Source organism: Phalangium opilio, unplaced genomic scaffold, assembly GCF_054372755.1.
Source record: "Phalangium opilio isolate 3A_F unplaced genomic scaffold, DU_Popi_V2 ptg000390l_1, whole genome shotgun sequence".
Lineage (NCBI taxonomy): Eukaryota > Metazoa > Arthropoda > Arachnida > Opiliones > Phalangiidae > Phalangium > Phalangium opilio.
In genome coordinates, this window is record NW_028324234.1 from 4,779,926 (window position 1) to 4,790,280 (window position 10,355).

Consider the following 10,355-nt stretch of genomic DNA (forward strand, 5'->3'; position numbering starts at 1 on the left):
ACTTTTTACGTTACATCTGAGACCTCACAACACCGCTTCCGAATCTGCTTGAACCACCAAACTTTCGGTTAAAAGCCGAACGCGCTAACCATTGAGCCACGGAAGCCCGGAAATTAAATGGTCGTCAGGTACTGTGAAAAACTCTGACATTTTACGTTACATCTGAGACCTCACAACACCGCTCCCGGGAGGGCTCAAACCACCAGTCTTTGAATAACAGCTGAACGCGCTAACCATTGCGCCACGGAAGCCCAAAAATTAAATGGTCGTCAGGTATTGTGGAAAAGCTATGACTTTTTATGTTACATCTGAGACCTCACAACACTGCTCCCGGGTGGGCTCAAACCACCAGCCTTTTGAATAACAGCTGAGCGCGCTAAGCATTGCGCCACGGAAGCCCAAAAACTAAATTGTCGTCAGGTATTGTGGAAAAACTCTGACATTTTACGTTACATCTGAGAATTCACAACACCGCTCCCGAATCTGCTTGAACCACCAACCTATTGGTTAACAGCCGAACGCGCTAACCATTGAGCCACGGAAGCTCAGAAATTAAATGGCTGTCAGGTATTGTGGAAAAGTTATGACCTTTTACGTTACATTTGAGACCTCACAACACCGCTCCCGAACCTGCTTGAACCACCAAACTTTCGGTTAAAAGCCGAACGCGCTAACCATTGAGCCACGGAAGCCCGGAAATTAAATGGTCGTCAGGTATTGTGGAAAAGCAATGACTTTTTACGTTACATCTGAGACATCACAACACCGATCCCGGATGGGCTCGAACCACCAACCTATTGGTTAACAGCCGAACGCGCTAACCATTGAGCCACGGAAGCTCAGAAATTAAATGGTTGTCAGGTATTGTGGAAAAACTTTGGCTTTTTACGTTACATCTGAGACCCCACAACACCTCTCCCGGGTGGGCTCGAACCACTACCCTTTCGATTAACAGCCGAACGCGCTAACCATTGCGCCACGGAAGCCCAAAAATTAAATGGTCGTCAGGTATTGTGGAAAAATCTGACTTTTTACGTTACATCTGAGACCTCACAACACCGCTTCCGAATCTGCTTGAACCACCAAACTTTCGGTTAAAAGCCGAACGCGCTAACCATTGAGCCACGGAAGCCCGGAAATTAAATGGTCGTCAGGTACTGTGAAAAACTCTGACATTTTACGTTACATCTGAGACCTCACAACACCGCTCCCGGGAGGGCTCAAACCACCAGTCTTTGAATAACAGCTGAACGCGCTAACCATTGCGCCACGGAAGCCCAAAAATTAAATGGTCGTCAGGTATTGTGGAAAAGCTATGACTTTTTATGTTACATCTGAGACCTCACAACACTGCTCCCGGGTGGGCTCAAACCACCAGCCTTTTGAATAACAGCTGAGCGCGCTAAGCATTGCGCCACGGAAGCCCAAAAACTAAATTGTCGTCAGGTATTGTGGAAAAACTCTGACATTTTACGTTACATCTGAGAATTCACAACACCGCTCCCGAATCTGCTTGAACCACCAACCTATTGGTTAACAGCCGAACGCGCTAACCATTGAGCCACGGAAGCTCAGAAATTAAATGGCTGTCAGGTATTGTGGAAAAGTTATGACCTTTTACGTTACATTTGAGACCTCACAACACCGCTCCCGAACCTGCTTGAACCACCAAACTTTCGGTTAAAAGCCGAACGCGCTAACCATTGAGCCACGGAAGCCCGGAAATTAAATGGTCGTCAGGTATTGTGGAAAAGCTATGACTTTTTACGTTACATCTGAGACATCACAACACCGCTCCCGGATGGGCTCGAACCACCAACCTATTGGTTAACAGCCGAACGCGCTAACCATTGAGCCACGGAAGCTCAGAAATTAAATGGTTGTCAGGTATTGTGGAAAAACTTTGGCTTTTTACGTTACATCTGAGACCCCACAACACCTCTCCCGGGTGGACTCGAACAACTACCCTTTCGGTTAACAGCTGAACGCGCTAACCATTGCGCCACGGAAGCCCAAATATTAAATGGTCGTCAAGTATTGTGGAAAAGCTATAAGTTTTTACGTTACATCTGAGACATCACAACACCTTTCCCGGATGGGCTCGAACCACCAACCTATTGTTTACCAGCCGAACCCGCTAACCATTGAGCCATGGAAGCTCAGAAATTAAATGGTTGTCAGGTATTGTGGAAAAGTTATGTCTTTTTTCTTTACATCTGAGACCCCACAACAACTCTCCCGGGTGGGCTCGAACCACTAACCTTTCGGTTGACAGCCGAACGCGCTAACCATTGCGCCACGGAAGCCCAAAAATTAAATGGTCGTCAGGTATTGTGGAAAAACTTCGGCTTTTTACGTTACATCTGAGACCCCACAACACCTCTCCCGGGTGGGCTCGAACCACTACCCTTTCGGTTAACAGCCGAACGCGCTAACCATTGCGCCACGGAAGCCCAAAAATTAAATGGTCGTCAGGTATTGTGGAAAAATCTGACTTTTTACGTTACATCTGAGACCTCACAACACCGCTTCCGAATCTGCTTGAACCACCAAACTTTCGGTTAAAAGCCGAACGCGCTAACCATTGAGCCACGGAAGCCCGGAAATTAAATGGTCGTCAGGTACTGTGAAAAACTCTGACATTTTACGTTACATCTGAGACCTCACAACACCGCTCCCGGGAGGGCTCAAACAACCAGTCTTTGAATAACAGCTGAACGCGCTAACCATTGCGCCACGGAAGCCCAAAAATTAAATGGTCGTCAGGTATTGTGGAAAAATCTGACTTTTTACGTTACATCAGAGACCTCACAACACCGCTCCCGAATCTGCTTGAACCACCAAACTTTCGGTTAAAAGCCGAACGCGCTAACCATTGAGCCACGGAAGCCCGGAAATTAAATGGTCGTCAGGTACTGTGAAAAACTCTGACATTTTACGTTACATCTGAGACCTCACAACACCGCTCCCGGGAGGGCTCAAACCACCAGTCTTTGAATAACAGCTGAACGCGCTAACCATTGCGCCACGGAAGCCCAAAAATTAAATGGTCGTCAGGTATTGTGGAAAAGCTATGACTTTTTATGTTACATCTGAGACCTCACAACACTGCTCCCGGGTGGGCTCGAACCACCAGCCTTTTGAATAACAGCTGAGCGCGCTAAGCATTGCGCCACGGAAGCCCAAAAACTAAATTGTCGTCAGGTATTGTGGAAAAACTCTGACATTTTACGTTACATCTGAGACCCCACAAAACCTCTCCCGGGTGGGCTCGAACCACTACCCTTTCGGTTAACAGCTGAACGCGCTAACCATTGCGCCACGGAAGCCCAAAAATTAAATGGTCGTCAAGTATTGTGGAAAAGCTATAAGTTTTTACGTTACATCTGAGACATCACAACACCTTTCCCGGATGGGCTCGAACCACCAACCTATTGTTTACCAGCCGAACCCGCTAACCATTGAGCCATGGAAGCTCAGAAATTAAATGGTTGTCAGGTATTGTGGAAAAGTTATGTCTTTTTTCTTTACATCTGAGACCCCACAACAACTCTCAAGGGTGGGCTCGAACCACTAACCTTTCGGTTGACAGCCGAACGCGCTAACCATTGCGCCACGGAAGCCCAAAAATTAAATGGTCGTCAGGTATTGTGGAAAAATCTGACTTTTTACGTTACATCAGAGACCTCACAACACCGCTCCCGAATCTGCATGAACCACCAAACTTTCGGTTAAAAGCCGAACGCGCTAACCATTGAGCCACGGAAGCCCGAAAATTAAATGGTCGTCAGGTACTGTGAAAAACTCTGACATTTTACGTTACATCTGAGACCTCACAACACCGCTCCCGGGAGGGCTCAAACCACCAGTCTTTGAATAACAGCTGAACGCGCTAACCATTGCGCCACGGAAGCCCAAAAATTAAATGGTCGTCAGGTATTGAGGAAAAGCTATGACTTTTTATGTTACATCTGAGACCTCACAACACTGCTCCCGGGTGGGCTCGAACCACCAGCCTTTTGAATAACAGCTGAGCGCGCTAAGCATTGCACCACGGAAGCCCAAAAACTAAATTGTCGTCAGGTATTGTGGAAAAACTCTGACATTTTACGTTACATCTGAGAATTCACAACACCGCTCCCGAATCTGCTTGAACCACCAACCTATTGGTTAACAGCCGAACGCGCTAACCATTGAGCCACGGAAGCTCAAAAATTAAATGGCTGTCAGGTATTGTGGAAAAGTTATGACCTTTTACGTTACATTTGAGACCTCACAACACCGCTCCCGAACCTGCTTGAACCACCAAACTTTCGGTTAAAAGCCGAACGCGCTAACCATTGAGCCACGGAAGCCCGGAAATTAAATGGTCGTCAGGTATTGTGAAAAACTCTGACATTTTACGTTACATCTGAGAAGTCACAACACCGCTCCCGGGAGGGCTCAAACCACCAGTCTTTGAATAACAGCTGAACGCGCTAACCATTGCGCCACGGAAGCCCAAAAATTAAATGGTCGTCAGGTATTGTGGAAAAGCTATGACTTTTTACGTTACATCTGAGACATCACAACACCGCTCCCGGATGGGCTCGAACCACCAACCTATTGGTTAACAGCCGAACGCGCTAACCATTGCGCCACGGAAGCCCAAAAATTAAATGATCGTAGGGTATTGTGGAAAAACTTTGGCTTTTTACGTTACATCTATGACCCCACAACACCTCTCCCTAGTGGGCTCGAACCACTACCCTTTCGGTTAACAGCCGAACGCGCTAACCATTGCGCCACGGAAGCCCAAAAATTAAATGGTCGTCAGGTATTGTGGAAAAATCTGACTTTTTACGTTACATCTGAGACCTCACAACACCGCTCCCGAATCTGCTTGAACCACCAAACTTTCGGTTAAAAGCCTAACGCGCTAACCATTGAGCCACGGAAGCCCGGTAATTAAATGGTCGTCAGGTACTGTGAAAAACTGTGACATTTTACGTTACATCTGAGACCTCACAACACCGCTCCCGGGAGGGCTCAAACCACCAGTCTTTGAATATTAGCTGAACGCGCTAACCATTGCGCCACGGAAGCCCAAAAATTATATGGTCGTCAGGTATTGTGGAAAAACTTTGACTTTTTACGTCACATCTGAGACCTCACAACACCGCTCCCGAATCTGCTTGAACCACCAAACTTTCGGTTAAAAGCCGAACGCGCTAACCATTGAGCCACGGAAGCCCGAAAATTAAATAGTCGTCAGGTATTGCGAAAAACTCTGACATTTTACGTTACATCTGAGACGTCACAACACCGCTCCCGGGAGGGCTCAAACCACCAGTCTTTGAATAACAGCTGAACGCGCTAACCATTGCGCCACGGAAGCCCAAAAATTAAATGGTCGTCAGGTATTGTGGAAAAGCTATAACTTTTTACGTTACATCTGAGACATCACAACACCTTTCCCGGATGGGCTCGAACCACCAACCTATTGTTTACCAGCCGAACCCGCTAACCATTGAGCAATGGAAGCTCAGAAATTAAATGGTTGTCAGGTATTGTGGAAAAGTTATGTCTTTTTTCTTTACATCTGAGACCCCACAACAACTCTCCCGGGTGGGCTCGAACCACTAACCTTTCGGTTAACAGCCGAACGCGCTAACCATTGCGCCACGGAAGCCCAAAAATTAAATGGTTGTCAGGTATTGTGGAAAAGTTATGACTTTTTTCGTTACATCTGAGACCCCACAACACCTCTCCCGGATAGGCTCGAACCACTAACCCTTCGGTTAACAGGCAAACGCGCTAACCATTGCGCCACGGAAGCCCAAAAATTAAATGGTCGTCAGGTATTGTGGAAAAACTTTGGCTTTTTACGTTACATCTGAGATCCCACAACACCTCTCCCGGGTGGGCTCGAACCACTACCCTTTCGGTTAACAGCCAAACGCGCTAACCATTGCGCCACGGAAGCCCAAAAATTAAATGGTCGTCAGGTATTGTGGAAAAATCTGACTTTTTACGTTACATCTGAGACCTCACAACACCGCTCCCGAATCTGCTTGAACCACCAAACTTTCGGTTAAAAGCCTAACGCGCTAACCATTGAGCCACGGAAGCCCGGAAATTAAATGGTCGTCAGGTACTGTGAAAAACTCTGACATTTTACGTTACATATGAGACCTCACAACACCGCTTCCGGGAGGGCTCAAACCACCAGTCTTTGAATAACAGCTGAACGCGCTAACCATTGCGCCACGGAAGGCCAAAAATTATATGGTCGTCAGGTATTGTGGAAAAACTTTGACTTTTTACGTCACATCTGAGACCTCACAACACCGCTCCCGAATCTGCTTGAACCACCAAACTTTCGGTTAAAAGCCGAACGCGCTAACCATTGAGCCACGGAAGCCCGAAAATTAAATAGTCGTCAGGTATTGCGAAAAACTCTGACATTTTACGTTACATCTGAGAAGTCACAACACCGCTCCCGGGAGGGCTCAAACCACCAGTCTTTGAATAACAGCTGAACGCGCTAACCATTGCGCCACGGAAGCCCAAAAATTAAATGGTCGTCAAGTATTGTGGAAAAGCTATAACTTTTTACGTTACATCTGAGACATCACAACACCTTTCCCGGATGGGCTCGAACCACCAACCTATTGTTTACCAGCCGAACCCGCTAACCATTGAGCCATGGAAGCTCAGAAATTAAATGGTTGTCAGGTATTGTGGAAAAGTTATGTCTTTTTTCTTTACATCTCAGACCCCACAACAACTCTCCCGGGTGGGCTCGAACCACTTACCTTTCGGTTAACAGCCGAACGCGCTAACCTTTGCGCCACGGAAGCCCAAAAATTAAATGGTTGTCATTTATTATGGAAAAGTTATGACTTTTTTCGTTACATCTGAGACCCCACAACACCTCTCCCGGGTAGGCTCGAACCACTAACCTTTCGGTTAATAGGCAAACGCGCTAACCATTGCGCCACGGAAGCCCAAAAATTAAATGGTCGTCAGGTATTGTGGAAAAACTTTGGCTTTTTACGTTACATCTGAGACCCCACAACACCTCTCCCGGGTGGGCTCGAACCACTACCCTTTCGGTTAACAGCCGAACGCGCTAACCCTTGCGCCACGGAAGGCCGGTACTTAAATGGTCGTCAGGTACTGTGAAAAACTCTGACATTTTACGTTACATCTGAGACCTCACAACACCGCTCCCGGGAGGGCTCAAACAACCAGTCTTTGAATAACAGCTGAACGCGTTAAACATTGCGCCACGGAAGCCCAAAAATTAAATGGTCGTCAGGTATTGTGGAAAAGCTATGACTTTTTACGTTACATCTGAGACCTCACAACACTGCCCCGGGTGGGCTCGAACCACCAACCTTTTAAATAACACCTGAGCGCGCTAACCATTGCGCCACGGAAGCCCAAAAATTATATGGTCGTCAGTTATTGTGGAAAAACTTTGACTTTTTACGTTACATCTGAGACCTTACAACACCGCTCCCGGATGGGCTCGAACCACTAACCTTTCGGTTAACAGCCGAACGCGCTAACCATTGTGCCACGGAAGCCCAAAAATTAGATGGTCGTAAGTATCGTGGAAAAGCTATGACTTTTTACGTTACATCTGAGACCTCAAAACACTGTTCCGGAGTGGGCTCGAACCACCAGCCTTTTGAAAAACAGCTGAGCGCGCTAACCATTGCGCCACGGAAGCCCAAAAACTAAATTGTCGTCAGGTATTGTGGAAAAACTCTGACATTTTACGTTACATCTGAGAATTCACAACACCGCTCCCAAAACTGCTTGAACCACCAACCTATTGGTTAACAGCCGAACGCTCTAACCATTGGGCCACGGAAGCTCAGAAATTAAATGGCTGTCAGGTATTGTGGAAAAGTTATGACCTTTTACGTTACATTTGAGACCTCACAACACCGCTCCCGAACCTGCTTGAACCACCAACCTATTGGTTAACAGCCGAACGCGCTAACCATTGAGCCACGGAAGCTCAGAAATTAAATGGCTGTCAGGTATTGTGGAAAAGTTATGACTTTTTACGTTACATCTGAGACATCACAACACCGCTCCCGGATGAGCTCGAACCACCAACCTATTGGTTAACAGCCGAACGCGCTAAACATTGAGCCATGGAAGCTCAGAAATTGAATGGTTGTCAGGTATTGTGGAAAAGTTATGAATTTTCGTTACATCTGAGACCCCACAACACCTCTCCCGGGTGGGCTCGAACCACTAACCTTTCGGTTAACAGCCGAACGCGCTAACCATTGGGGCACGGAAGCCCAAAAATTAAATGGTTGTCAGGTATTGTGGAAAAGTTATGACTTTTTTCGTTACATCTGAGACCTCACAACACCGCTCCCGAATCTGCTTGAACCACCAAACTTTCGGTTAAAAGCCGAACGCGCTAACCATTGAGCCACGGAAGCCCGGAAATTAAATGGTCGTCAGGTATTGTGAAAAACTCTGACATTTTACGTTACATTTGAGACGTCACAACACCGCTCCCGGGAGGGCTCAAACCACCAGTCTTTGAATAACAGCTGAACGCGCTAACCATTGTGCCACGGAAGCCCAAAAATTAAATGGTCGTCAGGTATTGTGGAAAAGCTATGACTTTTTACGTTACATCTGAGACATCACAACACCGCTCCCGGATGGGCTCGAGCCACCAACCTATTGGTTAACAGCCGAACGCGCTAACCATTGAGCCACGGAAGCTCAGAAATTATATGTTTGTCAGGTATTGTGGAAAAGTTATGACTTTTTTCGTTACATCTGAGACCCCACAACACCTCTCCCGGGCGGGCTCGAACCACTAACCTTTCGGTTAACAGCCGAACGCACTAACCATTGCGCCACGGAAGCCCGGAAATTAAATGGTCGTCAGGTATTGTGAAAAACTCTGACATTTTACGTTACATCTGAGACGTCACAACACCGCTCCCGGGAGGGCTCAAACCACCAGTCTTTGAATAACAGCTGAACGCGCTAACCATTGTGCCACGGAAGCCCAAAAATTAAATGGTCGTCAGGTATTGTGGAAAAGCTATGACTTTTTACGTTACATCTGAGACATCACAACACCGCTCCCGGATGGGCTCGAACCACCAACCTATTGGTTAACAGCCGAACGCGCTAACCATTGAGAAACGGAAGCTCAGAAATTAAATGGTTGTCAGGTATTGTGGAAAAGTTATGACTTTTTTCGTTACATCTGAGACCCCACAACACCTCTCCCGGGTGGGCTCGAACCACTATCCTTTCGGTTAACAGCCGAACGCGCTAATCATTGCGCCACGGAAGCCCAAAAATTAAATGGTCGTCAGGTATTGTGGAAAACTCTGACATTTTACGTTACATCTGAGACGTCACAACACCGCTACCGGGAGGGCTCAAACCACCAGTCTTTGAATAACAGCTGAACGCGCTAACCATTGTGCCACGGAAGCCCAAAAATTAAATGGTCGTCAGGTATTGTGGAAAAGCTATGACTTTTTACGTTACATTTGAGACCTCACAACACCGCTCCCGAATGGGCTCGAACCACCAACCTATTGGTTAACAGCCGAACGCGCTAACCATTGGGCCACGGAAGCTCAGAAATTAAATGGTTGTCAGGTATTGTGGAAAAGTTATGACTTTTTTCGTTACATCTGAGACCCCACAACACCTCTCCCGGGTGGGCTCGAACAACTATCCTTTCGGTTAACAGCCGAACGCGCTAATCATTGCGCCACGGAAGCCCAAAAATTAAATGGTCGTCAGGTATTGTGGAAAACTCTGACATTTTACGTTACATCTGAGACGTCACAACACCGCTCCCGGGAGGGCTCAAACCACCAGTCTTTGAATAACAGCTGAACGCGCTAACCATTGCGCCATGGAAGCCCAAAAATTAAATGGTCGTCAAGTATTGTGGAAAAGCTATAACTTTTTACGTTACATCTGAGACATCACAACACCTTTCCCGGATGGGCTCGAACCACCAACCTATTGTTTACCAGCCGAACCCGCTAACCATTGAGCCATGGAAGCTCAGAAATTAAATGGTTGTCAGGTATTGTGGAAAAGTTATGTCTTTTTTCTTTACATCTCAGACCCCACAACAACTCTCCCGGGTGGGCTCGAACCACTTACCTTTCGGTTAACAGCCGAACGCGCTAACCTTTGCGCCACGGAAGCCCAAAAATTAAATGGTTGTCATTTATTATGGAAAAGTTATGACTTTTTTCGTTACATCTGAGACCCCACAACACCTCTCCCGGGTAGGCTCGAACCACTAACCTTTCGGTTAATAGGCAAACGCGCTAACCATTGCGCCACGGAAG

The 10,355-nt window shown here is 46.9% G+C and overlaps 2 non-coding genes across 2 annotated transcripts; both read right to left on the reverse strand.

Annotated features, from left to right (window-relative positions):
* Positions 1-2,233: 2,233 nt before the first annotated feature.
* Positions 2,234-2,306, reverse strand: TRNAD-GUC (transfer RNA aspartic acid (anticodon GUC)). Its single transcript has one exon. It is a non-coding gene; the product is annotated as a tRNA-Asp (tRNA).
* Positions 2,307-3,550: 1,244 nt separating this feature from the next.
* On the reverse strand, positions 3,551-3,620 carry TRNAD-GUC (transfer RNA aspartic acid (anticodon GUC)). Its single transcript has one exon. It is a non-coding gene; the product is annotated as a tRNA-Asp (tRNA).
* Positions 3,621-10,355: the final 6,735 nt, after the last annotated feature.